Genomic DNA, 22,286 nt, shown 5'->3' with positions numbered 1-22,286 from the left:
AGAATCCGCCTGCCAATGCAGGGGACATGGATTCGAGCCCTGGTCTGGGAAGATCCCACATGCCGGGGAGCAACTAAGCCCGTGAACCACAACTACCGAAGCCCGAGTGCCTAGAGCCCTGTGCTCCTCAACAAGAGAAGCCACCTCAATGAGAAGCCTGCACACTGCAACAAAGAGTAGCCCCCACTCGCTGCAACTAGAGAAAGTCCGCGAGCAGCAAGGAAGACCCAACATAGGCAAAAATTAATTAATTAATTAAAAATATATATTTAAAAAAAAGAAGCAGCTAAGGGATGGGACTTCCTTGGTGGTCCAGTGGTGAAGATTCCACACTTCCAATGCAGGGGGAATGGGTGTGATCCATGTTTGGGGAACTAAGATACCATGTGCCATGTGGTGTGGCCAATAAATAAATAAATAGATGTATGTAAAAAAACAAAAAACATATTCAAAGCAGCTTTATTCATGATAGTCCAAAACTAGAATGACCACCAACAGATAAATGGATAAACACAGTGTGTTACATCCCTAGAATAGAACACTACTCAGCAATAAAAAGATACGAATTACTAATGATGCTGTAACATGAATAAATATAGAAAACATTATATTGACCAGAAGAAGCCAGACACAAAAGAGTACGTACAATATGATTCTGTTTATATGAAACCCTAGAAAATACAAACAAATGCTATTATGACAAAAAGCAGGCCAGTAGGGCTAGGAGTGGGGGTGTCTGACTGCAAAGAGGCCCTAGGAAACTTAAGGGTGATGGAAGTGTTTTATTGTGGTGGTGATTATAAGTGTGTACAACACTGTCAAAATTCATCAAAATGTACACCTAAAATGGGTACATATTATTGCATTAAATTATACATCAATAAAACATTAGCTTAAAAAGTTATTAGGCATGTATCAAATAAACTGAAAACTTAAAACGTCCTGACTACTTTGTTTCCCAACATGAAAGTGACAGGACTATAATCATTATATTGAAAACACACCAGGCAGTTGTAATAACATATAGAAATCCTGGATTTAATTTTTCTTCCCTGATCCTCATTCAAATACCGGTCAGTCAAATATTTAAAGAGTAAACACAACGTGCAAGTCACATATAAAGAAAACATAGTACATAAGTTTAATGAATAGAAGAATTAGTTATTTAATTCCCAGCTTGAAGCTCTACCTTTACAACAATGTATCTGGTAAATACATATTTAAAATTCTAATTCTAATGGTAAAGAAGTTGATGAAGTCAGACACTGCAACTCTAAATTCTGGAGATTTTCCTACTCTTGTACTGATGACTCCCCCTATGTAGGATTGCATCATTCATTCATGCTGTTTGGTAACAGGCAGCACTGGGATAAAACAAGTGAAAACCATTCAAAAGTAAACGGATAAAAAAAAGCCTTGGAATCCCATGAAATATTTTATCTATCCCGATTAAGGAAAATAAATGTAGAATCACAGAGGCCCTGGGTGTAGGACAGGCAGACCGGTAATCAGAAAGTTGGGCACACGGACAGATAAACACATGCCCAGACTTACCCGGGCGCTGCTGCTAGTTCCTGGGCCGCTGCCACCGCCTCCAGGTCTCCCGCGGCTGTAACCGTCCGACTGCGGGGGGCCGAGGGCTGGCTCCGACGTGGAGTCGCGGAGTTCCGAGGGAGGTGACCTGTGTAGACCCGCAGAGCCTTTACCAAACAATCATGAGATCTGCTGATAAGTGCGGTGGCTTCTGGCGGGGTTTGCATGCGCTTTACTAAACTGGAGCCCGTAGACCTCCGCTCTGCAGGGCCGGGCAGCCCTTGGCCCCGCCCCCGAAGGAGGGACTCCCTGAGCCCGCCCCCTCCTCCCTCCGGGGGCTCAGCGCTGGCGGATCTAGACTTGAACTCCGCGGGGGACGCTATCCCGCAAAGCCTCGGGCCACACCACCTCTACTTTGCGGAGGAGGAACAAAAGAGCTTGCGTGCTACTCAAGCGCTCCCCACCGCCACCACCACTTGGGATAAGAGTACGTGAGAGGAGCGAGGGACCTCTGCACTGATTTTGCACTTAACGAAAGCCCCTTAGGGACCTTTTTTGAAATCCACGTTTGGCTTTATGCTGTTGTAGGAATGTAAGTCCCAAGAGAACTTCAAAAACTACTTACATTCGCAAATGCAAAAAACCGTGAGTAACGAAATGAGTCTTTGCACATTTTTTTTTGTCATCTTATTTTCTTCTAGGTGTCACCTGCCCAGCTACTTTTATGTTCACTACAATAAATAAGTGATTGCCCCCAAACATTTACTTTTGGGTACAGCTGGCTGGAGCTGGGCAGTGAGGTCCTACCCTAAAACACAACCTGAAACCTCAGGTACTGACAGTCATGTTTGCAGGCTCCTTCCAAAACTGGTCATTCAGGCAGAGAGGATGCAATTGCTGGAGCAAGACTCGCTCGGTCACAGCATCCCTGCCCTTTGCTACAGGACCCCTCAAAAAACACAATTCTATCCAGAAACAAAAGTCCTGATGCTCCGTGGTCACATGTGCCTTTGAAGTTCAATGTTCTCAGATTTCATTAGTAAGAAAATGTTTGCAGGTTTGGGGCACACCCGGTTTAATTTCTCCCCAGATCTGCCAGAGATGGTTTTGATGAAGGATGGAAAGGAGGAATTTTGATGTTTTGAAATATGAGGTAAAAGATTATACAACTAGTAGGGAAGGGCAAAATAAAGGGGTCTAAAATAACAGTCTAGTCAAGAACTTGTTTATATTTTATGATAAGTAATTTAAAAATAAGTATAATAAAAGAAACAAGATGTTAAACACCAAATATTTACTTGTATATAAGTATAAAATGGTAACTGAGAATTTATTTCAAGAGGAAAAGAAACCCAAGTACAATAAATGTGAAGCAGTAAAAGTTCATTTTTGCTATTATTCATATTTCATAGATGTTTAATATTAAATAGATTTCAGATAAAATATACCAAATAAAATCTGTCAGCTATTTACGGTCCCTGTACCCACCTCACATTTACACCTGTATTAACACTTGTGGGTGTGAGGTGGCAGTGTTGTAGGCACTGTTTAGATAGAACACATACCATTAAAAAAAAAAAAATGTTATCCAGAGGAAGCTAATGGGTGGTCACAGATACATATAACAATCAGGAAGTAATACATGTAACAATCAGACAAGGCATAACTATATAAACAGATTTTAATATGCTTATTGTTGTTCCTCTGGAATATGTTAAATAGCACACCTAAACCAAATACAATGTAGTATAATGAAGCCATAATCAAAACATTAGCAAGTTATTTTGCGAAGTTTTAATCATAACTGGCTATTAAAAAGTAATACAAGTAATACTAGTGTTCCTGAAAGGTTTTCTATAGATCACATTTTTATAAGCTAACAAATTTTCTAATGATTAACTATGTTAGAATCAAGTACTATTTTTTTAAAAAAGTAATTCAGTGCTAATAAAATAGCCTTCTAAAATAGAGAATGTTGGAACAGTCACTCTAGAAAACAATATAGTATTATTGAGCAATATTGAACCTGCACATTTTCTATGACCCAGCAATTCCACCTCAAGAATGCACTCAGGGGGCTTTCCTGGTGGCACAGTGGTTGAGAGTCCACCTGCCGATGCAGGGGGCGCAGGCTCGTGACCCGGTCTGGGAAGATCCCACATGCCGCGTAGCGGCTGGGCCTGTGAGCCATGGCCGCTGAGCCTGCGCGTCCGGAGCCTGTGCTCCGCAACGGGAGAGGCCACAAGAGGCCCGCGTACCGCAAAAAAAAAAAAAAAAAAAAGAATGCACTCAGAAGAAACTCTCATACATGAGTACTGAGAGTCACATGGGAGAATATTCACAGCAGTACTGTATATATATAAATAGTCATTGACTGGAAACTTTAAAAAGATAATATCACTTAATATCGTAAATAATAACTCATAACATAAAATTCAGAATGGTACTTACCTCGAGGGACAGAAAAGGAAATAAGACTGGAAAGAGAGTATAAATAGACTTAGTTCTTTAATGGTATTGACAGTGTTCCTTTATTTTAAGGGCAGTGCATATACAGGACTTTTTTTGTATCTGTGTATATATAAAAGATTTTATAATACATGTAATATTTTATATCAGTACATTAAATGCCAATATATTAAAACATCATAAACATTTTAAAAGAATATACTTAAAGAAAAAATACAATTTAATGTAAACATTGACATTCAAAATGTCACACCCTGAAAATATGTCCATGATATGTCATGTAAATAAAGCAGGTTGCAGAACATTATATATAGCTTAATTCCCTTTTTTTTTTTTTTTTTTTTTTTGTTGCGGTATGCGGGCGTCTCACTGTTGTGGCCTCTCCCGTTGCGGAGCACAGGTTCCGGACGCGCAGGCTCAGCGGCCATGGCTCACGGGCCCAGCCGCTTTGCGGCATGTGGGATCTTCCCGGACCGGGGCATGAACCCGTATCCCCTGCAACGGCAGGCGGACTCTCAACTACTGCGCCACCAGGGAAGCCCTTAATTCCCATTTTTGAACAAAGAAAACTCTGTGTATGTGTATAAACATGTGCGGTATATGATTATATGTCTATGTCTGCATATAGTTGTTAATTCTGGGGAGTAGTTAATCCTGGGGAGTAAAAGGAATGAAGAATTTACCTTTCTACTTTATTTGGTTTCGCAGATATAGAGAACAGACTTGTAGTTGCCAAGGGGGGGGGGGAGGGAAGGATTGGGAGTTTGGGATTAGCAGATGCAAACTATTATATATAGGATGGATAAACAACAAGGTTCTACTGTGTAGCACAGAGAACTATATTCAATATCCTGTGATAAATCATAATGGAAAAGAATATGAAAAAGAATATATATACGTATAACTGAATCGTGTTGCTGTACAGCAGAAATTAACACAACATTGTATATCAACTATACTTCAATAAAATTTTTAAATATATTTAAAGTAACTTCTCTTAGGTCATAATAGTTGCTTGGAAGAATAAATTCTGATCATTTAAAAAATGGTGTAAATCTATATCTATTGACAAAGAAGAATTTTGGGACATATTATTGAATAAACATGCAGAATACAAAACAGCATATATAGTATGAGCTTATTCTTATAAATCTGTGTATAACTGAGAGATGTTTGGAATGTTTACCAAAATGTTTAGTTGCCTCTCAATGATTTTCATTCTTCCTTGTACTCTTTTGTATGACTTGAACTTTCTACATGATTATGCATTATGTATTATCTTTGGCATTAGGGAAAATATACAGCTATCTTTATAATGTAGAAAAATGGGGAAATTTTACATTACAAAGTGAAATGATTATGATATAGGTACTGCAGTTATGTATGACTGAATGTCATATGACTGAGACTCTTGGAGTGTTTAAGGGAAACAGCCAGCAGCAGATCCCAGAAAACACCAGCAAAAACAGACTCCCAGAGGATGAGAAAATAGATTCACTGAGGATGAGAAGTTCATGTGAAAGTGAAAATGTTTGTTGTTCTAAACAATCAGAGCAGAAGTAGAGATAAAAAGAACTGAGGTTGGGTTAAAGCTATAGGGAACATAGTAGAAAGAGGAGGTACAGAATGTCCAAAAGAATGTCTGGGAAACTCAGATATGAAAATCTCAGAAAGTAGATAAAGAGCTCACCTAAAATCCAGGGGCTATGTTTCCTGTGTGCAATGACTAGTGATGATGCCAGAGAGCACAGGTCTGGGGCAAAAGCCCTGTTTAGAATAGAGAAGCAAAGAAAGCAGGGCTACACAAAAACTACAAAAAGGGCCACATAGAATGAGACAGTCTGATCGTGGCACCTGAAAACCTTTGCACTGTGAAATCTGGAAAACTACCTTGGTCTCTCTTGCTCTTCCTTCACAGAAGACACTTGAAAATGGTTGGAAAACACAATTCATTTAATAATGGATTAAAAAACGAAAGAAGAAAGGTAAGCTGGGACGAAGTGAGAGAGTGGCATGGACATATATACACTACCAAATGTAAAACAGATAGCTAGTGGGAGGCAGCCGCGTAGCACAGGGAGATCAGCTTGGTGCTTTGTGACCACCTAGAGGGGTGGGATAGGGAGAGTGGGAGGGAGACGCAAGAGGGAGGGGATATGGGGATATATGTATACGTATAGCTGATTCACTTTGTGATACAGCAGAAAATAACACACCATTGTAAAGTGATTATACTCCAACAAAGATGTTAAAAAAAAAAAGAAAGAAGAAAGTGACAAACACCTTTGTTATGAGATGAACTGTGTACCCCAGAAGTTTGTATGCTGAAGTTCTAACGCCTAGTACCTCAGAATGTGACTCTATTTGGAGATAAGGTCTTTAAAGAAATGATTAATTTAAAATGAGTTCTTTAGATTGAGCCCTAAACTAATTTGACTGGGGTCCTAATAAAAAGAGAAAATTTGGATGCCAGAAATGCAAGTGTGCACAGAACAAAAACTATGTGAGGCCACAGTGACAAGGCAGCCATCTGCAAGCCAAGGAGAGTGGCCTCAGAAGAAACCAAACCTGCCGACACCTTGATCTTGGACTTCTAGGCTGCAGAGCTTTGAGGGAAAAAAATTTTATTTTTTAAGCCACCCAGTCTGTGGTATTTTGTTATGCAGTCTAATGCAATCTTTCATACAAAATTACTATTAAAATGGTAGAAAAGAGCAGATAATCTTACCCATAGACAAAAAATACACACTAGAAAACTAGAAAACTGTTGGCCACAGAAGAAATGAAAGCTGTGACTGAGTATACATTCTGCCTTGATATTTAAAAACACAATGGGACTTCCCTGGTGGCACAGCAACGAAGACCTATGCAGCCAAAAATTTATTTATTTATTTATTTATTTATTTATTTTTTAAAAAAGACAAATCATGAAGTGAGAAAAAAATATTTGCAGAACTAATTTCCCTAATATAAAAAGAAGTTCTAGAAAAAAGAACAAGACCAATAATCCATAGAAAAATGAGAGAAGATGTACAGTCAGTGCTCAGATAAAGAAAAACAAATGGCTTTAAAACATAGGAAAGAAGCTCAATTTCACTTACATGAAATGCAAATTAAAACTATACTGAATGGGGCTTCCCTGGTGGTGCAGTGGTTGAGAGTCCGCCTGCCGATGCAGGGGACACGGGTTCGTGCCCCGGTCCGGGAAGATCCCACATGCCGCAGAGTGGCTGGGACCGTGAGCCATGGCCACTGAGCCTGCGCGTCCGGAGCCTGTGCTCCGCAACGGGAGAGGCCACAACAGTGAGAGGCCCATGTACCGCAAAAAACAAAACAAAACAAAAACTATACTGAATGATTTCTCACTGTTGTATAAAGAAGTTACAAATAAGGAAAGCAGAAGCACTAGAATGAACCTTGTGGTATTGGATTAGAATTGAAAGTATGAGTATAAATGGATGGTTTTTGTATATATGCAGACAGATATAGACGTGTATGTGTTCATACAAATATTCTGCTGAGAGGGTCTAGTGGCAATGACACCCTAGTAGCAGTAAGCATACCTAGCATCCAGATATTACTTTCCAAATACGATTAACCAATAAGAAGTCCAGAGCTCTTTGGAGAAATGGCTGGTTTCATGGCTGGGGCTAAGAAAATACAAGATGCGTTTGGAACATTTTATACTGTGCTTCCAGAAAGTAAAGTGCTCAGAAAATGATGGGGACAAGTCAAAAAACAAAAGAGCCAACTTGAAGAGCTCCTAATTTGAGTATCAAAATAAAGACTATAACTGACTACAATCTAAGAATAAAACAAGAATCCTTGAGAGAAGGGGAGAAGGGAAAGATCTTCCGTACAGTAGAATTCCAATTAACATAAATATATAAAGAATGATCAAAATATGATAAAGGAGGCAGGAATGTACAGTGGAGAAAGGACAGCCACCAGGGAAGCCCTATCAAACATTTAGAGAAGAGCTAACAACTATCCTCCTCAAACTCTTCCAAAATATAGCAGAGGGAGGAACACTCCCAGACTCATTCTACGAGGCCAACATCACCTTGATACCAAAACCAGACAAGAAAGAAAACTACAGGCCAATATCACTGATGAACATATATGCAAAACTCCTCAACAAAATACTAGCAAACAGAATCCAACAGCACATTAAAAGGATCATACACCATGATCAAGTGGGGTTTATTCCAGGAATGCAAGGATTCTTCAATATACGCAAATCAATCAACGTGATACACCATATTAATAAATTGAAGGAGAAAAACCATATGATCATCTCAATAGATGCAGAGGAAGCTTTCGACATAATTCAACACCCATTTATGATAAAAACCCTGCAGAAAGTAGGCATAGAGGGAACTTTCCTCAACATAATAAAGGCCATATATGACAAACCCACAGCCAACATCGTCCTGAATGGTGAAAAACTGAAAGCATTTCCACTAAGATCAGGAACAAGACAAGGTTGCCCACTCTCACCACTCTTATTCAACATAGTTTTGGAAGTTTTAGCCACAGCAATCAGAGAAGAAAAGGAAATAAAAGGAATCCAAATCGGAAAAGAAGAAGGAAAGCTGTCACTGTTTGCAGATGACATGATACTATACATAGAGAATCCTAACAATGCCACCAGAAAACTACTAGAGCTAATCAATGAATTTGGTAAAGTAGCAGGATTAATGCACAGAAATCTCTGGCATTCCTATACACTAATGATGAAAAATCTGAAAGTGAAATCAAGAAAACACTCCCATTTAGCATTGCAACAAAAAGAATAAAATATCTAGGAACAAACCTACCTAAGGAGACAAAAGACCTGTATGCAGAAAATTATAAGACACTGATGAAAGAAATTAAAGATGATACAAATAGATGGAGAGATATACCATGTTCTTGGATTGGAAGAATCAACACTGTGAAAATGACTCTACTACCCAAAGCAATCTACAGATTCAATGCAATCCCTATCAAACTACCACTGGCATTTTTCACAGAACTAGAACAAAAAATTTCACAATTTGTATGGAAACATAAAAGACCCTGAATAGCCAAAGCAATCTTGAGAACGAAAAACGGAGCTGGAGGAATCAGGCTCCCTGACTTCAGACTATACTACAAAGCTACAGTAATCAAGACAGTATGGTACTGGCACCAAAACAGAAATATAGATCAATGGAACAGGATAGAAAGCCCAGAGATAAACCCACACACAAATGGTCACCTTATCTTTGATAAAGGAGGCAGGAATGTACAGTGGAGAAAGGACAAGAATATACAATGGAGAAAAGACAGCCTCTTCAATAAGTGGTGCTGGGAAAACTGGACAGCTACATGTAAAAGTATGAGATTAGATCACTCCCTAACACCATACACAAAAATAAGCTCAAAATGGATTAAAGACCTAAATGTAAGGCCAGAAACTGTAAAACTCTTAGAGGAAAACATAGGCAGAACACTCTATGACATAAATCACAGCAAGATCCTTTTTGACCCACCTCCTAGAGAAATGGAAATAAAAACAAAAATAAACAAATGGGACCTAATGAAACTTCCAAGCTTTTGCACAGCAAAGGAAACCATAAACAAGACCAAAAGACAACCCTCAGAATGGGAGAAAATATTTGCAAATGAAGCAACTGACAAAGGATTAATCTCCAAAATTTATTAGCAGCTCATGCAGCTCAATAATAAAAAACAAAACAACCCAATCCAAAAATGGGCAGAAGACCTATGTAGACATTTCTCCAAAGAAGATATACAGACTGCCAACAAACACATGAAAGAATGCTCAACATCATTAATCATTAGAGAAATGCAAATCAAAACTACAATGAGATATCATCTCACACGTCAGAATGGCCATCATCAAAAAATCTACAAACAATAAATGCTGGAGAGGGTGTGGAGAAAAGGGAACACTCTTGCACTGCTGGTAGGAATGCAAATTGGTACAGCCACTATGGAGAACAGTATGGAGGTTCCTTAAAAAACTACAAATAGAACTAACATATGACCCAGCAATCCCACTACTGGGCATATACCCTGAGAAAACCATAATTCAAAAAGAGTCATGTACCAAAATGTTCATTGCAGCTCTATTTACAATAGCCCAGAGATGGAAACAACCTAAGTGTCCATCATCGGATGAATGGATAAAGAAGATGTGGCACATATATACAATGGAATATTACTCAGCCGTAAAAAGAAACAAAATTGAACTATTTGTAATGAGGTGGATAAACCTGGAGTCTGCCATACAGAGTGAAGTAAGTCAGAAAGATAAAGACAAATACCGTATGCTAACACATATATATGGAATTTAAGAAAAATAAATGTCATGAAGAACCTAGGGGTAACACAGGAATAAAGACAGAGACCTACTAGAGAATGGACTTGAGGATATGGGGAGGGGGAAGGGTAAGCTGTGACAAAGCGAGAGAGTGGCATGGACATATATACACTACCAAATGTAAAATAGATAGCTAGTGGGAAGCAGCCGCATAGCACAGGGAGATCAGCTTGGTGCTTTGTGACCACCTAGAGGGGTGGGATAGGGAGAGTGGGAGGGAGGGAGACCCAAGAGGGAAGAGATAGGGGGACATACGTATATGTATAACTGATTCACTTTGTAATAAAGCAGAAACTAACACACCATTGTAAAGCAATTGTACTCCAATAAAGATGTAAAAAAAAAAAAAAAAACCACAATAAGGCATCACCTCACACCAGTCAGAATGGCCATCATCAAAAAATCTACAAACAACAAATGCTGGAGAGGGTGTGGAGAAAAGGGAACCCTCTTGCACTGTCAGTGGGAATGTAAATTGATACAGCCACTATGGAGAACAGTATGGAGGTTCCTTAAAAAACTAAAAATAGAACTACCATATGACCCAGCAATCCCACTACTGGGCATATACCCTTAGAAAAGCATAATTCAAAAAGAGTCATGTACCACAATGTTCACTGCAGCTCTGTTTACAATAGCCAGGACATGGAAGCAACCTAAGTATCCATCAACAGATGAATGGATAAAGAAGATGTGGCACAAATATACAATGGAATATTACTCAGCCATAAAAAGAAACGAAATTGAGTTATTTGTAGTGAGGTGGATGGACCTAGAGACTGTCATACAGAGTGAAGTAAGTCAGAAAGAGAAAAACAAATACCGTATGCTAACACATATATATGGAATCTAAAAAAAAAAAAAATGGTTCTGAAGAACCTAGGGACAGGACAAGAATAAAGATGCAGATGTAGAGAATGGACTTGAGGACACGGAGAGGGGGAAGGTAAGCTGGAACGAAGTGAGAGAGTGGCATGGACATATATACACTACCAAATGTAAAACAGATAGCTAGTGGGAAGCAGCCACGTAGCACAGGGAGATCAGCTCAGTGCTTTGTGTCCACCTAGAGGGGTGGGATAGGGAGGGTGGGAGGGAGATGCAAGAGGGAGGAGATATGGGGATATATGTACATGTATACCTGATTCATTTTGTTATACAACAGAAACTAACACACCATTGTAAAGTAATTATACTCCAATAAAGATGTTAAAAAAAAAGAATGATCAAAATAGAAAATTACCATTTGGCAAACTGTCAGGTCTGAGAGTTAATTTTATCCTACTTACAAACTAATAAGTTAGCCTGATACCACTTCATAGATGGTGGCCAAAAACAGACTCCTGGATCAAAGACAAAGGACTTTATCACTTACAGCATAGCAAACAGCATAAGCACTATTTTATTTCCATCAGTTCTCCTTGTTCTCGAGTTCCATGGGGGCAACATAATACAGCAACATAATACAGCCCTCATGAAAAGGATTAGTGCTCTTATAAAAGAGATACCACAGAGACCCCCAGCCCCTTCCACTATATGAAGACACAGAAAAAAGGCACTGGCTGTGAACCAGGAAGAAGACCCTCACCTGACCAGGCCTGCACCTTGATCTTGCACTTTCCTGCCTCCAGAACAGGAGTATGGCAAGGATGCCCACTTTCACCACTTCTGTTCAACATAGTACTGAAAGTTCTAGCCAGAACAATTAGGCAGGAAAAGAAATAAAAGGCATCCAGATTGGAAAGGAAGAAGTAAAATTATCTCTGTTTGCAGATGATATGATCTCATATGTAGAAAACCCTAAAGACTCCATAAAAAAGCTTTAGAACTAATAAATGAATTTGGCAAAGTAGCAGATTAAAAAGTTAACACGAGGGCTTCTCTGGTGGCGCAGTGGTTGAGAGTCTGCCTGCCAATGCAGGGGATATGGGTTCGTGCCCCGGTCCGGGAAGATCCCACATGCCGCGGAGCGGCTGGGCCTGAGAGCCATGGCCGCTGAGCCTGCGCGTCCGGAGCCTGTGCTCCGCAACAGGAGAGGCCACAACAGTGAGAGGCCCACATACCGCAAAAAAAAAAAAAAAAAAAAAAAGTTAACACGAAAAAATCAGTTGCATTTCTATATACCAATAATAAACAATCTGACAAGAAATTTAAAATAATTCCATTTACAATAGCACCAAAAAACTTAGGAATTAATTTAACCAAGGAGGTGAGAGACTCATACAATGAAAAGTACAAAATATTGCTAAAGGAAATTAAAAAGGATATAAATAAATGGAACACATCCCATATTCATGGATTAGAAGACTTAATATTGTTAAAATGGCAATACTACCCAAAGCAATCTGTAGATTCAATGCAATCTCTAACAAAATTCCAACGATATTTTTTGCAGAAATAGAAAAACCTATCCTAAAATTCATATGTAGTCTCAAGGGACCCTGTATATGTCCTAAAACAACCTTGAAGAAGAACAAAACTGGAAGACTCACACTTCCTAATTTCAAAACTTACTACAAATCTATGGTAATCAAAACAGTATGAAAAACAAACAAAAAAACAGTATGGTATTGGCATAAAGACAGACATATTGACCAATGGAATAGAATAGGGAGCTCAGAAATAAACATGTATGGTTAAATGATTTTTGACAAGGGTGCCAAGACCATTCAATGGGGGGAACAATCTTTCCAACATATAGTGCTGGGAAAACTGGATATTCACATGAAAAAGAATGAAGCTGGACCCTGACCTAACATCTTATACAAATATTAATTCAAAATAGGTCAAGGACCTATATGTAAGACCTAAAACAATAAAACTCTTAGAATAAAAAGGACAAAAGCTGCAAAACATTTGATTTGGCAATGATTTCTTGGATATGACACCAACGGCACACATAACAAAATAAAAAACAGACAAATTGGATTTCGTGAAAATTTTAAAATGTTGTTCATCAAGAAACAGTATCCACAGAGTAAAAAGGTAACCCACAGAATGAGAGAAAATATTTTCAAATCATATATCTGATAAGGGATTAATATTCAGAATATACAGAGAACTCCTAAAACTCAACAACAAAAAAACCCAATTCAAAAACGGTCAAAGGACTTGAATAGATATTTCTCCAAAGAAGATATACAAATAGCAAATAAGCACATGAAAGCAGTTCAACATCACTAATCCTAAGGGAAATGCAAATCAAAATTACAATGAGATACCCACCTCATACCCATTAGGATGGCTACTATCAGAAAACAACAACTGTTGATGAGGATGTTGAGAAATTAGAACACTTGTGCACTGTTGGTGGGGATGTAAAATGGTACAGCTACTGTGGAAAACAGTATGATGGGTCCTCAAAAAATTAAAATTGGAATTACTATATGACCCAGAAATTCCACTTCTGGGTATATACCCAAAAGAATTGAAAGTAGGGTCTCGAAGAGATATTTGTACACACGTTTCACGGCAGCATTATTCACAATAGCTAAAATATGGATACAGCCCAAGTATTCATCAATGGATGCATGGATAAGCATAATGTGGTATATACCATCAATGGAATGTTGTCCAGCGTTAAAAAGGAAGGAAATTCTGCAATATGCTATAACACGAATGAAACTTGAGGACGTCTGCTAAGTGGAATAATTCAGTCACAAAAAGACAAATACTGTATGATTTTTGTTATGTATATATATATATATCTTTACATATATAGGGATGTGTGTGTGTTTGTGTGTGTACAGGCATACCTTGGAGATACTGCAGACCACTCCAATAAAGTGACTATCACAACAAAGCAAGTCACACAAATGTTTTGGCTTCCCAGTGCATATAAAAGTTATGTTTACACTGTAATGTAGTCTACTAAGTGTGTGATAGCATTATTTGTTAAAAAAAAAATACACACCTTAATCTAAAAATACTGCTAAAAACTGCTATCATTTGAGTCTTCAGTGAGTTGTAATCTTTTTGCTGGTGGAGCGTATTGCTGATATCTGATGACTGATCAGGTTGCTGAAGGCTGGGGTGGCTGTCACAATTTTTTAAAAATAAGGCAGTGATGAAGTTTGCTGCATCAATTGAGTATTCCCATCGTGAACGATTTCTCTGTAGCGGCAATGCTGTTTTATAGCATGTTACCCACGGTAGAACTTCTTTCAAAACTGGAAACAGTCCTCTTAAATCCTGCTGCTGCTTTATCAACTGAGTTTATGTAATATTCTAAATCCTTTGTTATTTTAACAATCTTCACAGCATCTTCACCATGCATAGGTTCCATTTCAAGAAACCACTTTCTTGGGAGTTCCCTGGTGGTCCAGTGGTTAAGACTCCCTGCTCTCAATGCAGGGGGCCCAAGTTTGATCCCTGGTCAGGAAACTAGATGCCGCATGCCACAACTAAGAGCCCACATGCCACAACTAAGTGCCCACATGCCGTAACTAAAAAAAGAGCCCACATGACCCAGTGCAGCCAAAATAAATGAATAAATATTTTTTAAAAAGTAAAGAAGAAAAAAGAAACCATCTTCTTTCCTCAACCATAAGAAGCAACTCCTCATCCATTAAAGTTGTATCTGGAGGTTACAGCAATGCAGTCACATCTTCAGACTCCCACTTCTAATTCTAGCTCTCTTGTTTCCACCACGTCTGCAGTTACAGCCTCCACTGAAGTCTTGAACCCCTCAAAGTCATCCATGAGGGTTGAAATCAACTTCTTCCAAACTCCTATTAGTGCTGATGTTTTGGCCTCTTCCCATAAAGTACAAATATTTTCTTAACGTTCTTAATAGCATCTAGAATGGTGAATCCTTTCCAGAAGGTTTTCTTCTCTTTTTTTAAAAAAAATATATATTTATTTATTTATTTTTAGCTGTGTTGGGTCTTTGCTGCTGTGCATGGGCTTTCTCTAGTTGTGGCGAGAGGGGGCTACTCTTCGTTGCAGTGTGCGGGCTTCTTATTGCGGTGGCTTCTCTTGTTGCAGAGCACAGGCTCTAGGCACACGGGCTTCAGTAGTTTTGGCACGTGGGCTCAGTAGTTGTGGCTCACAGGCTTTAAAGCACAGGCTCAGCACTTGTGGCACACAGGCTTAGTTGCTCCGCAGCATGTGGGATCTTCTTGCACCAGGGCTTGAACCCATGTCCCCTGCAATGGCAGGTGGATTCTTAACCACTGCACCACCAGGGAAGTCCCCAGAAGATTTTCAATTGACTTTGCCCAAATCCATCAGAGGAATCACTGTCTATGGCAGCTATAGCCTTATGAAATGTATTTCTTAAGTCATAAGACTTGAAAGTCAAAATTTCTCCTTGTGCAGAATGGATGTTGTGTTAGCAGACATGAAAATGTTAATCTCATTGTACATTCCATCAGAGCTCTTGGGTGACCAGGTATATTGTCAGTGAGTAGTAATATTTGGAAAGGAATCTTTTTCTGAGCAGTAGGTCTCAGTGGGCTTTAATTACTCAATAAACTATATTATAAACAGATGTTCTATCATCCAGGCTTTGCTGTTCCATTTATAAACCGTAGGCAGAATAGATTTAGCATAATTCTTAAGGGTTCTAGGATTTTCAGAATGGTAAATGAGCACTAGTTTCAAATTAAAGTCACCAGCTGCATTAGCCCCTAACAAAAGAGTCTGCCTGTCCTTTGAAGCTTTGAAGCCAGGCATTGACTTCTCCTCTCTAGGTATAAGAGTCCTAGACAGCATCTTCTTCCAATATAAGGCTGTTTAATCTACATTGAAAATCTGTTATTTAGTGTAGCCAGCTTCATTAATTATCTTCACTAGATCTTCTGGATAATTTGCTGCAGCTTCTGCATCAGCACTTGTGGCTTCACCTTGCACTTTTACATTAGAGATGGCTTCTTTCCTTAGACCTCGTGAACCAACCTCAGCTAGCTTCAAACTTTTACTCTGCAGTTTCCTTACCTCTCTCAGCCTTCATAGAATTGAAGAGAGTTAGGGCCTTCCTGTGGACTAGGCTTTGATTTAAGGGAATGTTGTGGCTGGTTTAATCTTCTAACCAGGCCACTAAAACTTTCTCCATATCAGCAATAAGGCCATTTTGCTTTTTTATTTGTGTGTTCACTGGAGTAGCACTTGTAATTTCCTTCAAAAACTTTTCCTTTGCATTCACAACTTGGCTAACTGGCACAGGAGGCCTAGCTTTCAGCCTGTCTCAAACTTCGACATGCCTTCCTCACAAAGCTTAATTATTTCTAGCTTTTAACATGAGAGACATGCGACCCTTTCTTTCACTTGAACACTCAGAGGCCACTGTAGAATTATTAATCGGCCCTGTTTCAAAATTTTTGTGTCTCAGACACCAAGGGGGGAAAGTGGGGGGGGGGGGGGGGGGGCGTTATGAATTGGGAGATTGGGAATGACATGTATACACTAATATGTATAAAATGGATAACTAATAAGAACCTGCTGTATAAAAAATAAAATAAAATTCAAAAAAAATAAAATATGAAATATAAAAAAAAAAATTTGTGTGTCTCAGAAAATAAGGAGGCCCAAGGAGAGGGAGAGAGATGGGGAAATGGCTGGTAGATGGAGCAGTCAGAATGCCCACATTTACTAAGCTCACCATCTCATGCGGGCAGGTTTCATGGTGCCCCCAAATAATTACAACAGTAACATCAAAGATCACTGATCACAGGTCACCATAACAAAGATAATAATAATGAAAAAATTTGAAATATTGCAAGAATTAGTAAAATGTGACACAGAGACATGAAATAAGCAAATGGTGCTAGAAAAATGGTGCCAGTAGACTTTCCTCAATGCAGGGTTGTCACAAACCTTCAATTTGTAAAAAGCGGAATATTTGTGAAATGCAATAAAATGAAGTGCAATAAAACAAGGTATACCTGTACTATACACACACATACACACACACCACAGAGAGACAGAGAAAGAGAGAGAGAGAGAGGTACTTTAAGGGATTGGCTCACGTGACCGTGGAAGCTTGGTGAGTTCAAAATCTGCAGGATAGGGCAGCAGACTGGAGACCCAGGGAAGAGCTGCAGTTCAAGTCCAAAGGCAGTCAGCTGGCAGAACTCTGTCTTGCTAGGGGGAGGTAAGGTTTTTGTTCTATTAAGGTCTTCAACTGATTGAATGAGGCCCACACATGTTATATAGCATAATCTGCTTTACTCAAAGTCCACTGAGTTAAATGTTAATCGTATCCAAAACACACCTTCACAGAAACATCCAGAATAATGTTTGTCCATATATCTGTGTACTGTGGCCCAGTCAGGTTAACACATAACCATCACAAGTCCACCCCTTGTCTAGTTGGCACTCGTATGTATCTCCTCAAATTTAATAATTGAATAAAGACAGTAACGAGGTCATAAGTTTGCCTAACATGATACAACTCTCCTGCATAGACAACTGAAAACACCCTAACCCTTTCCCCAGAAGAGAATGCAAAGTCCTTGGGTGATGTTTATTCTTCTTCCTGATACCCCATAACTTAAAAACTATGCTATAAAGTTAACAATAAATACTATGACATAAAGTCAATAATGTTACATGACTATGTTACATGATAAAGGAATAAGAGAGAGAAGAAAACAAAGATATTTGCTCAAGACATACGCACACGTATTAATAATAACATAAGGAAAAAATACTCGACAAATACAGTCCTCGTTTCTGTAACTGGTCGTGTGGTTGCTGATGGTATTTAGAACTACCTTCTTCTACTCCCATACAGTGTTCCTGTTGCCCTCAGCAAGCACTTCAGCAAGTCACAGTTCTTTATTTGTTGGAGTGGCCCAAATCTTCATGCCTGAAGGGTCCTGGGCCATTAATAATCCTGCCTGAATTGAGTTGTTATAGTTTTCCACTGACTTTAATCACAGGCATGGTAATACTAAGAGACACCTTGTGGGATCTCTTGTATCCCAGACTATCTGTGTTGTGGAGAAGTAGTCCAGTTTCCCCTTGTTTTTTTTGGTTTGTTTTGTTGTTGTTGTTGCTGTTTTTGTCTGCACCGTGCAGTTTGCAGCATCCCAGTTCCCTGACCAGGGATCGAACATGGGGCCCTGCAGTGAAAACGCTGAGTCTTAACCACTGGGTGCCAGGCAATTCCTCAATTTCCCTTTGGTAGTCAGGATCAATCACCCCAGTCAACCCAGTAAAACTCTTCTTTCCCTGTTGACCCAGAGGCATGAGGAGCTCAAAGTGGCTGAGTGGCAGTATTAATTTCCAGTTCCATGGAATTATTATTGTGTCTCCTAGTAGAAGCATTTCTCCCTTTGGAACTAAGACCTGTAGGCTAGTAGAACATAAGGTCATGAGGACAGGTAGCGAAAATTTTACTAGTGGGTCACTAGGGGTGCCACTCCCATTTCTACTCCTAGATACCTGTGAATCCTGGCTGTGAGAGAAACAGCACTGTATATTGGACATTGATTCAGAGCATATAAGCCTCCTGGAGAACTTTTTCCCAGCCCTGCAAGGGACTGCCACCTAGCTAGCCCAATAACTGAGTCTTTGAAAAGCCATTCTGCCATTCTATCAAGCTGCTTCAGGAGGGTGGGGAACATGGTAACATCAGTGAATTCCATGAGCATGGGCCCATTGCTGCACTTCCTCTGCTATCAAATGAGTTCTTTGAATAGAAGCAATGCTGCGTGGAATACCATGATGGTGGATAAGGCATTCTCTAAGTCCACGGATGGTAGTTTTGGCAGAAGCATTGTATGCAGGGAAAGCAAATCCATATCCAGAGTGTCTATTCCAATAACAAAACGTTGCCCCTTCCATGACAGACGTATGGTGCAGTGTAATCAACCTACCACCACGTAGCTGGCTGATCACCCCAGAGAATGGTGTCATATCAGGGATTGAGTGTCATATCACTCAATCTCAGTGCTCAGATTGAGCACTCAGCGGTGGGGGTAGTCAAGTTAGCCTTGGTGAATGGAAGCCCATGTTGCTGATCCCATGCATAACCTCCAACCCTGCCCCCAGGGCCACTTTTTTCATAACTTCACTGGGCAATGACAGGGATGGCTAGGGAAGGAGGCCAACTGGTATCCACAGAATAAATTATTCTAGCCACTTACGAAAATCTTCCTCTGCTGAGGTCACCCTTTGGTGAGCATTCACATGGGACACAAATATCTTCATGTTGTTCACCCATTCAGAGAGGTCAATCCATGTATCTCTTTCCAAGACTTCCTTGTCACCAATTTTCTAATCATGTTTCTTCCAAGTCCATGACCATCCAGCCGAAGCACTGGCCATAGCCCATGAACTGGCATATAATCACTCATCAGGCCTTTTCTCTTTCTAAGCAAAATGAAAAACCAGTTGCATTGCTTGAAGTTCTGCCCACTGGGAGGATTTCCTTTTACCATTATCCTTCAGGAATGTCCCAGAAAGGAGCTATAGTACTACAGCTGTCCACTTTTAGGTGGAGCCTGCATGTCCTGAAGAACCATCAGTAAACCAGGCCCAAGTTTTCTCATCCTCTGTCAACTGATCACAGGGAACTTCCTATGAGGCCATAGGTGCAGGCTGAGAGAGAGAAGGTAAGATAGCATGAGTTGGGATCATGGATATTTAGGCCACTTCTTCATGTAACTTACTTGTGCCTCCAGGGCCTACTGAGACTTTAGTCTAGTTACAGCTTCAGAAGCAAAAAGGGGTGAGTCCTGAAGAGAATCACCAGTATTTTGCAAGGCAACTGCCTCAGGGGAGGCCATTACAGTTTCACAGAGCAACGAAGCGTAAATCTCCACAGACAGGGTTAGAGAGGCTGCTTCTACTGGCAAAGAAGATTCAACAGTATGTAGGCGCTCAATGTCCCCAGCTTCATCAGGGTATTCTCACACGTCCCACTCCAAATTTCAGATCCCATTCCTTCCTCATAATGCCCTCACTTTTCAATTTGCATTGTAATTCAGCCACTCACATGATAAGATTTCAGCAATCTCAGCCCTGTGGCTATAGGAGCTAAAAGTCTCTTTCAGGATAGACAGAAGATTTCAGGTGATTTATATATTGCTTAAGCTGGGAATTTGAATCCCTGATCTCATCCTTTTCTTCCCCGACTTTGTCCAGTGACATTAGAAGCAACCAGCCAACCTCATTATATGCATTAGTTTGTCAAAAATGTTCGAAGGTATCATATATATGGTTACCCAGGTCCTTGCCCCTTGTGTTTGATTAGGAGCATCCAATTGGGATATTTTGCATATTTCTATTTTCATAACATGCCATGAACTATACCACTACTACTACTCTCTTTATTATTAGAAACAGAATCATTAGTCTTTAAATCTAATATTAGAGAGCCAATTCCAAAAACCCCAGAACCAATTCAGAAAATTCATCCTTAAGATTCTGCTCCTTTAGAAGCCTTATCAGCACTGTAATCTGTATTAGTCAAGATTCTCCTGAGAAACAGAACCAACGGAATGTGTATCTAGATATCTATCTATACATATCAATCTAGATATATAGATATACAGCCTCACAGCGTATCTACTGTTAAAGTGAAGACATGTAGGGCATCATCCACGTTAAAATGAGAGATTGATTGATTTACTTTAAGGAACTGCCTCACATGATCATAGAGGGTTGGTAACCCAAAGGCTGTCTGCTAGCAGAATTTATTCTTGCTAAGGGGAGATATGTCTTTGCTCTATTAAGGCCTTCGGCTGATTGGAGGAGGCCCACCCGTTATTGTAGGATACTCTGCTTTACAATAGAGTAAATTTAATGTTTAAATTTTAAATCCACCAATTTAAATGTTAATCTTATCCAAAAAAAAAACACCTTCACAGAAATGTCCAGAGTAATGTTTGACCTAATATCTGGGCACCATGGCCCAGCCACATTGACACATAAAATTAACCATCACAAATGGTCACCTCTGAGCAATGAGATTATGAATTTATTTTAAATTTATTTGCTTCTGCTACTTTTTCTATAATGATTATGTATTATTTTTGTAATAAGAAAATCAAATATATTTTTTCAATAGTTAAGAAAAAGATTTGCTTTAGGAAGTCTTCTCTAAATAGCATGCACTGAGATTATACATACCACAACAGGTCTTTAGTATATTGTATATATTATGTATGTTATTGTGTGTTTGTCTCTCTACACTGGGAAGTCTTTGAAGGGGCCTTCTCTTTTCATGTGTATATTTACTCCAAGCACAGTACTCGGCAACACAGTAGACACTCAGAGAATGAATGGCCAACAACAGAAGAAACATTACCTAAAATCAATATTGTTACCCCACCTCCCCATACAAAACCTGCCCCTTCTCTGGAATTTCCTTGACCTCTTCAGACTCCTAGACTAGAAATGGTAACTATGTAGCACATGTTTCGAAATTCAGTCAATTTTATATCAGAAATGCCTCTAGCCCCTGGCCTTTTGCTATCTCCACTTCCATTGCATAAATTTGAATATTCCACCTGTTAAAACATGTATTTTACTTAAAAAGTAATAAAAAAAGATTTTAAAAAACTAGATTAATTCTATTATTTATTTAAAAAGAAAAACAAACATGCAAAATAGCCAGAAATTTTCTGAAAAAAGATTGATGAAGAGGATCTGGCCCTACCAAATTTTGAAACATACTGTAAAACTATAGTAAATAAAACAATATGGTGTTGAAACTTACAACAGCATGGAACTGAATATAGTCCAAAGTAGATCCAGATACATCTGGGAATGTAGCATATGCTAATAATTATATTACACATTAATGGTGGAAAACATTAATTATTCTGGAAGAAAAATTAAATTGGATTCTGTGTTTTTCCCAAGCACCAATTCTCAGAAACCAACTATCTGATTCTCTACCACCAACTGGGCATCCAGCAACTCAATCCTGACACTATCTGGAGTTAGGGCAACCCCCACAGTT

At 39.3% G+C, this 22,286-nt stretch overlaps 1 protein-coding gene across 10 annotated transcripts in view; it reads right to left on the bottom strand.

Annotated features, from left to right (window-relative positions):
* Positions 1-22,286, bottom strand: part of PSPH (phosphoserine phosphatase) — a 49,097-nt gene that overhangs the window by 23,310 nt on the left and 3,501 nt on the right. For 4 of the 10 annotated variants that reach the window (XM_073792074.1, XM_073792079.1, XM_073792078.1 and 1 more), the window contains 2 exons: positions 17,341-17,455; positions 1,555-1,681 (listed from right to left, as the gene is read on the bottom strand). The gene's annotated coding sequence lies outside the window, so the exon portion shown is untranslated. The other 6 variants (XM_073792075.1, XM_019922001.3, XM_073792077.1 and 3 more) reach the window with 4 other exon arrangements.

This window comes from Tursiops truncatus, chromosome 15 (genome assembly GCF_011762595.2).
Source record: "Tursiops truncatus isolate mTurTru1 chromosome 15, mTurTru1.mat.Y, whole genome shotgun sequence".
NCBI lineage: Eukaryota > Metazoa > Chordata > Mammalia > Artiodactyla > Delphinidae > Tursiops > Tursiops truncatus.
The sequence above is the reverse complement of the archived record's forward strand: the minus strand, read 5'-3'. Positions and strand labels throughout refer to the sequence as shown.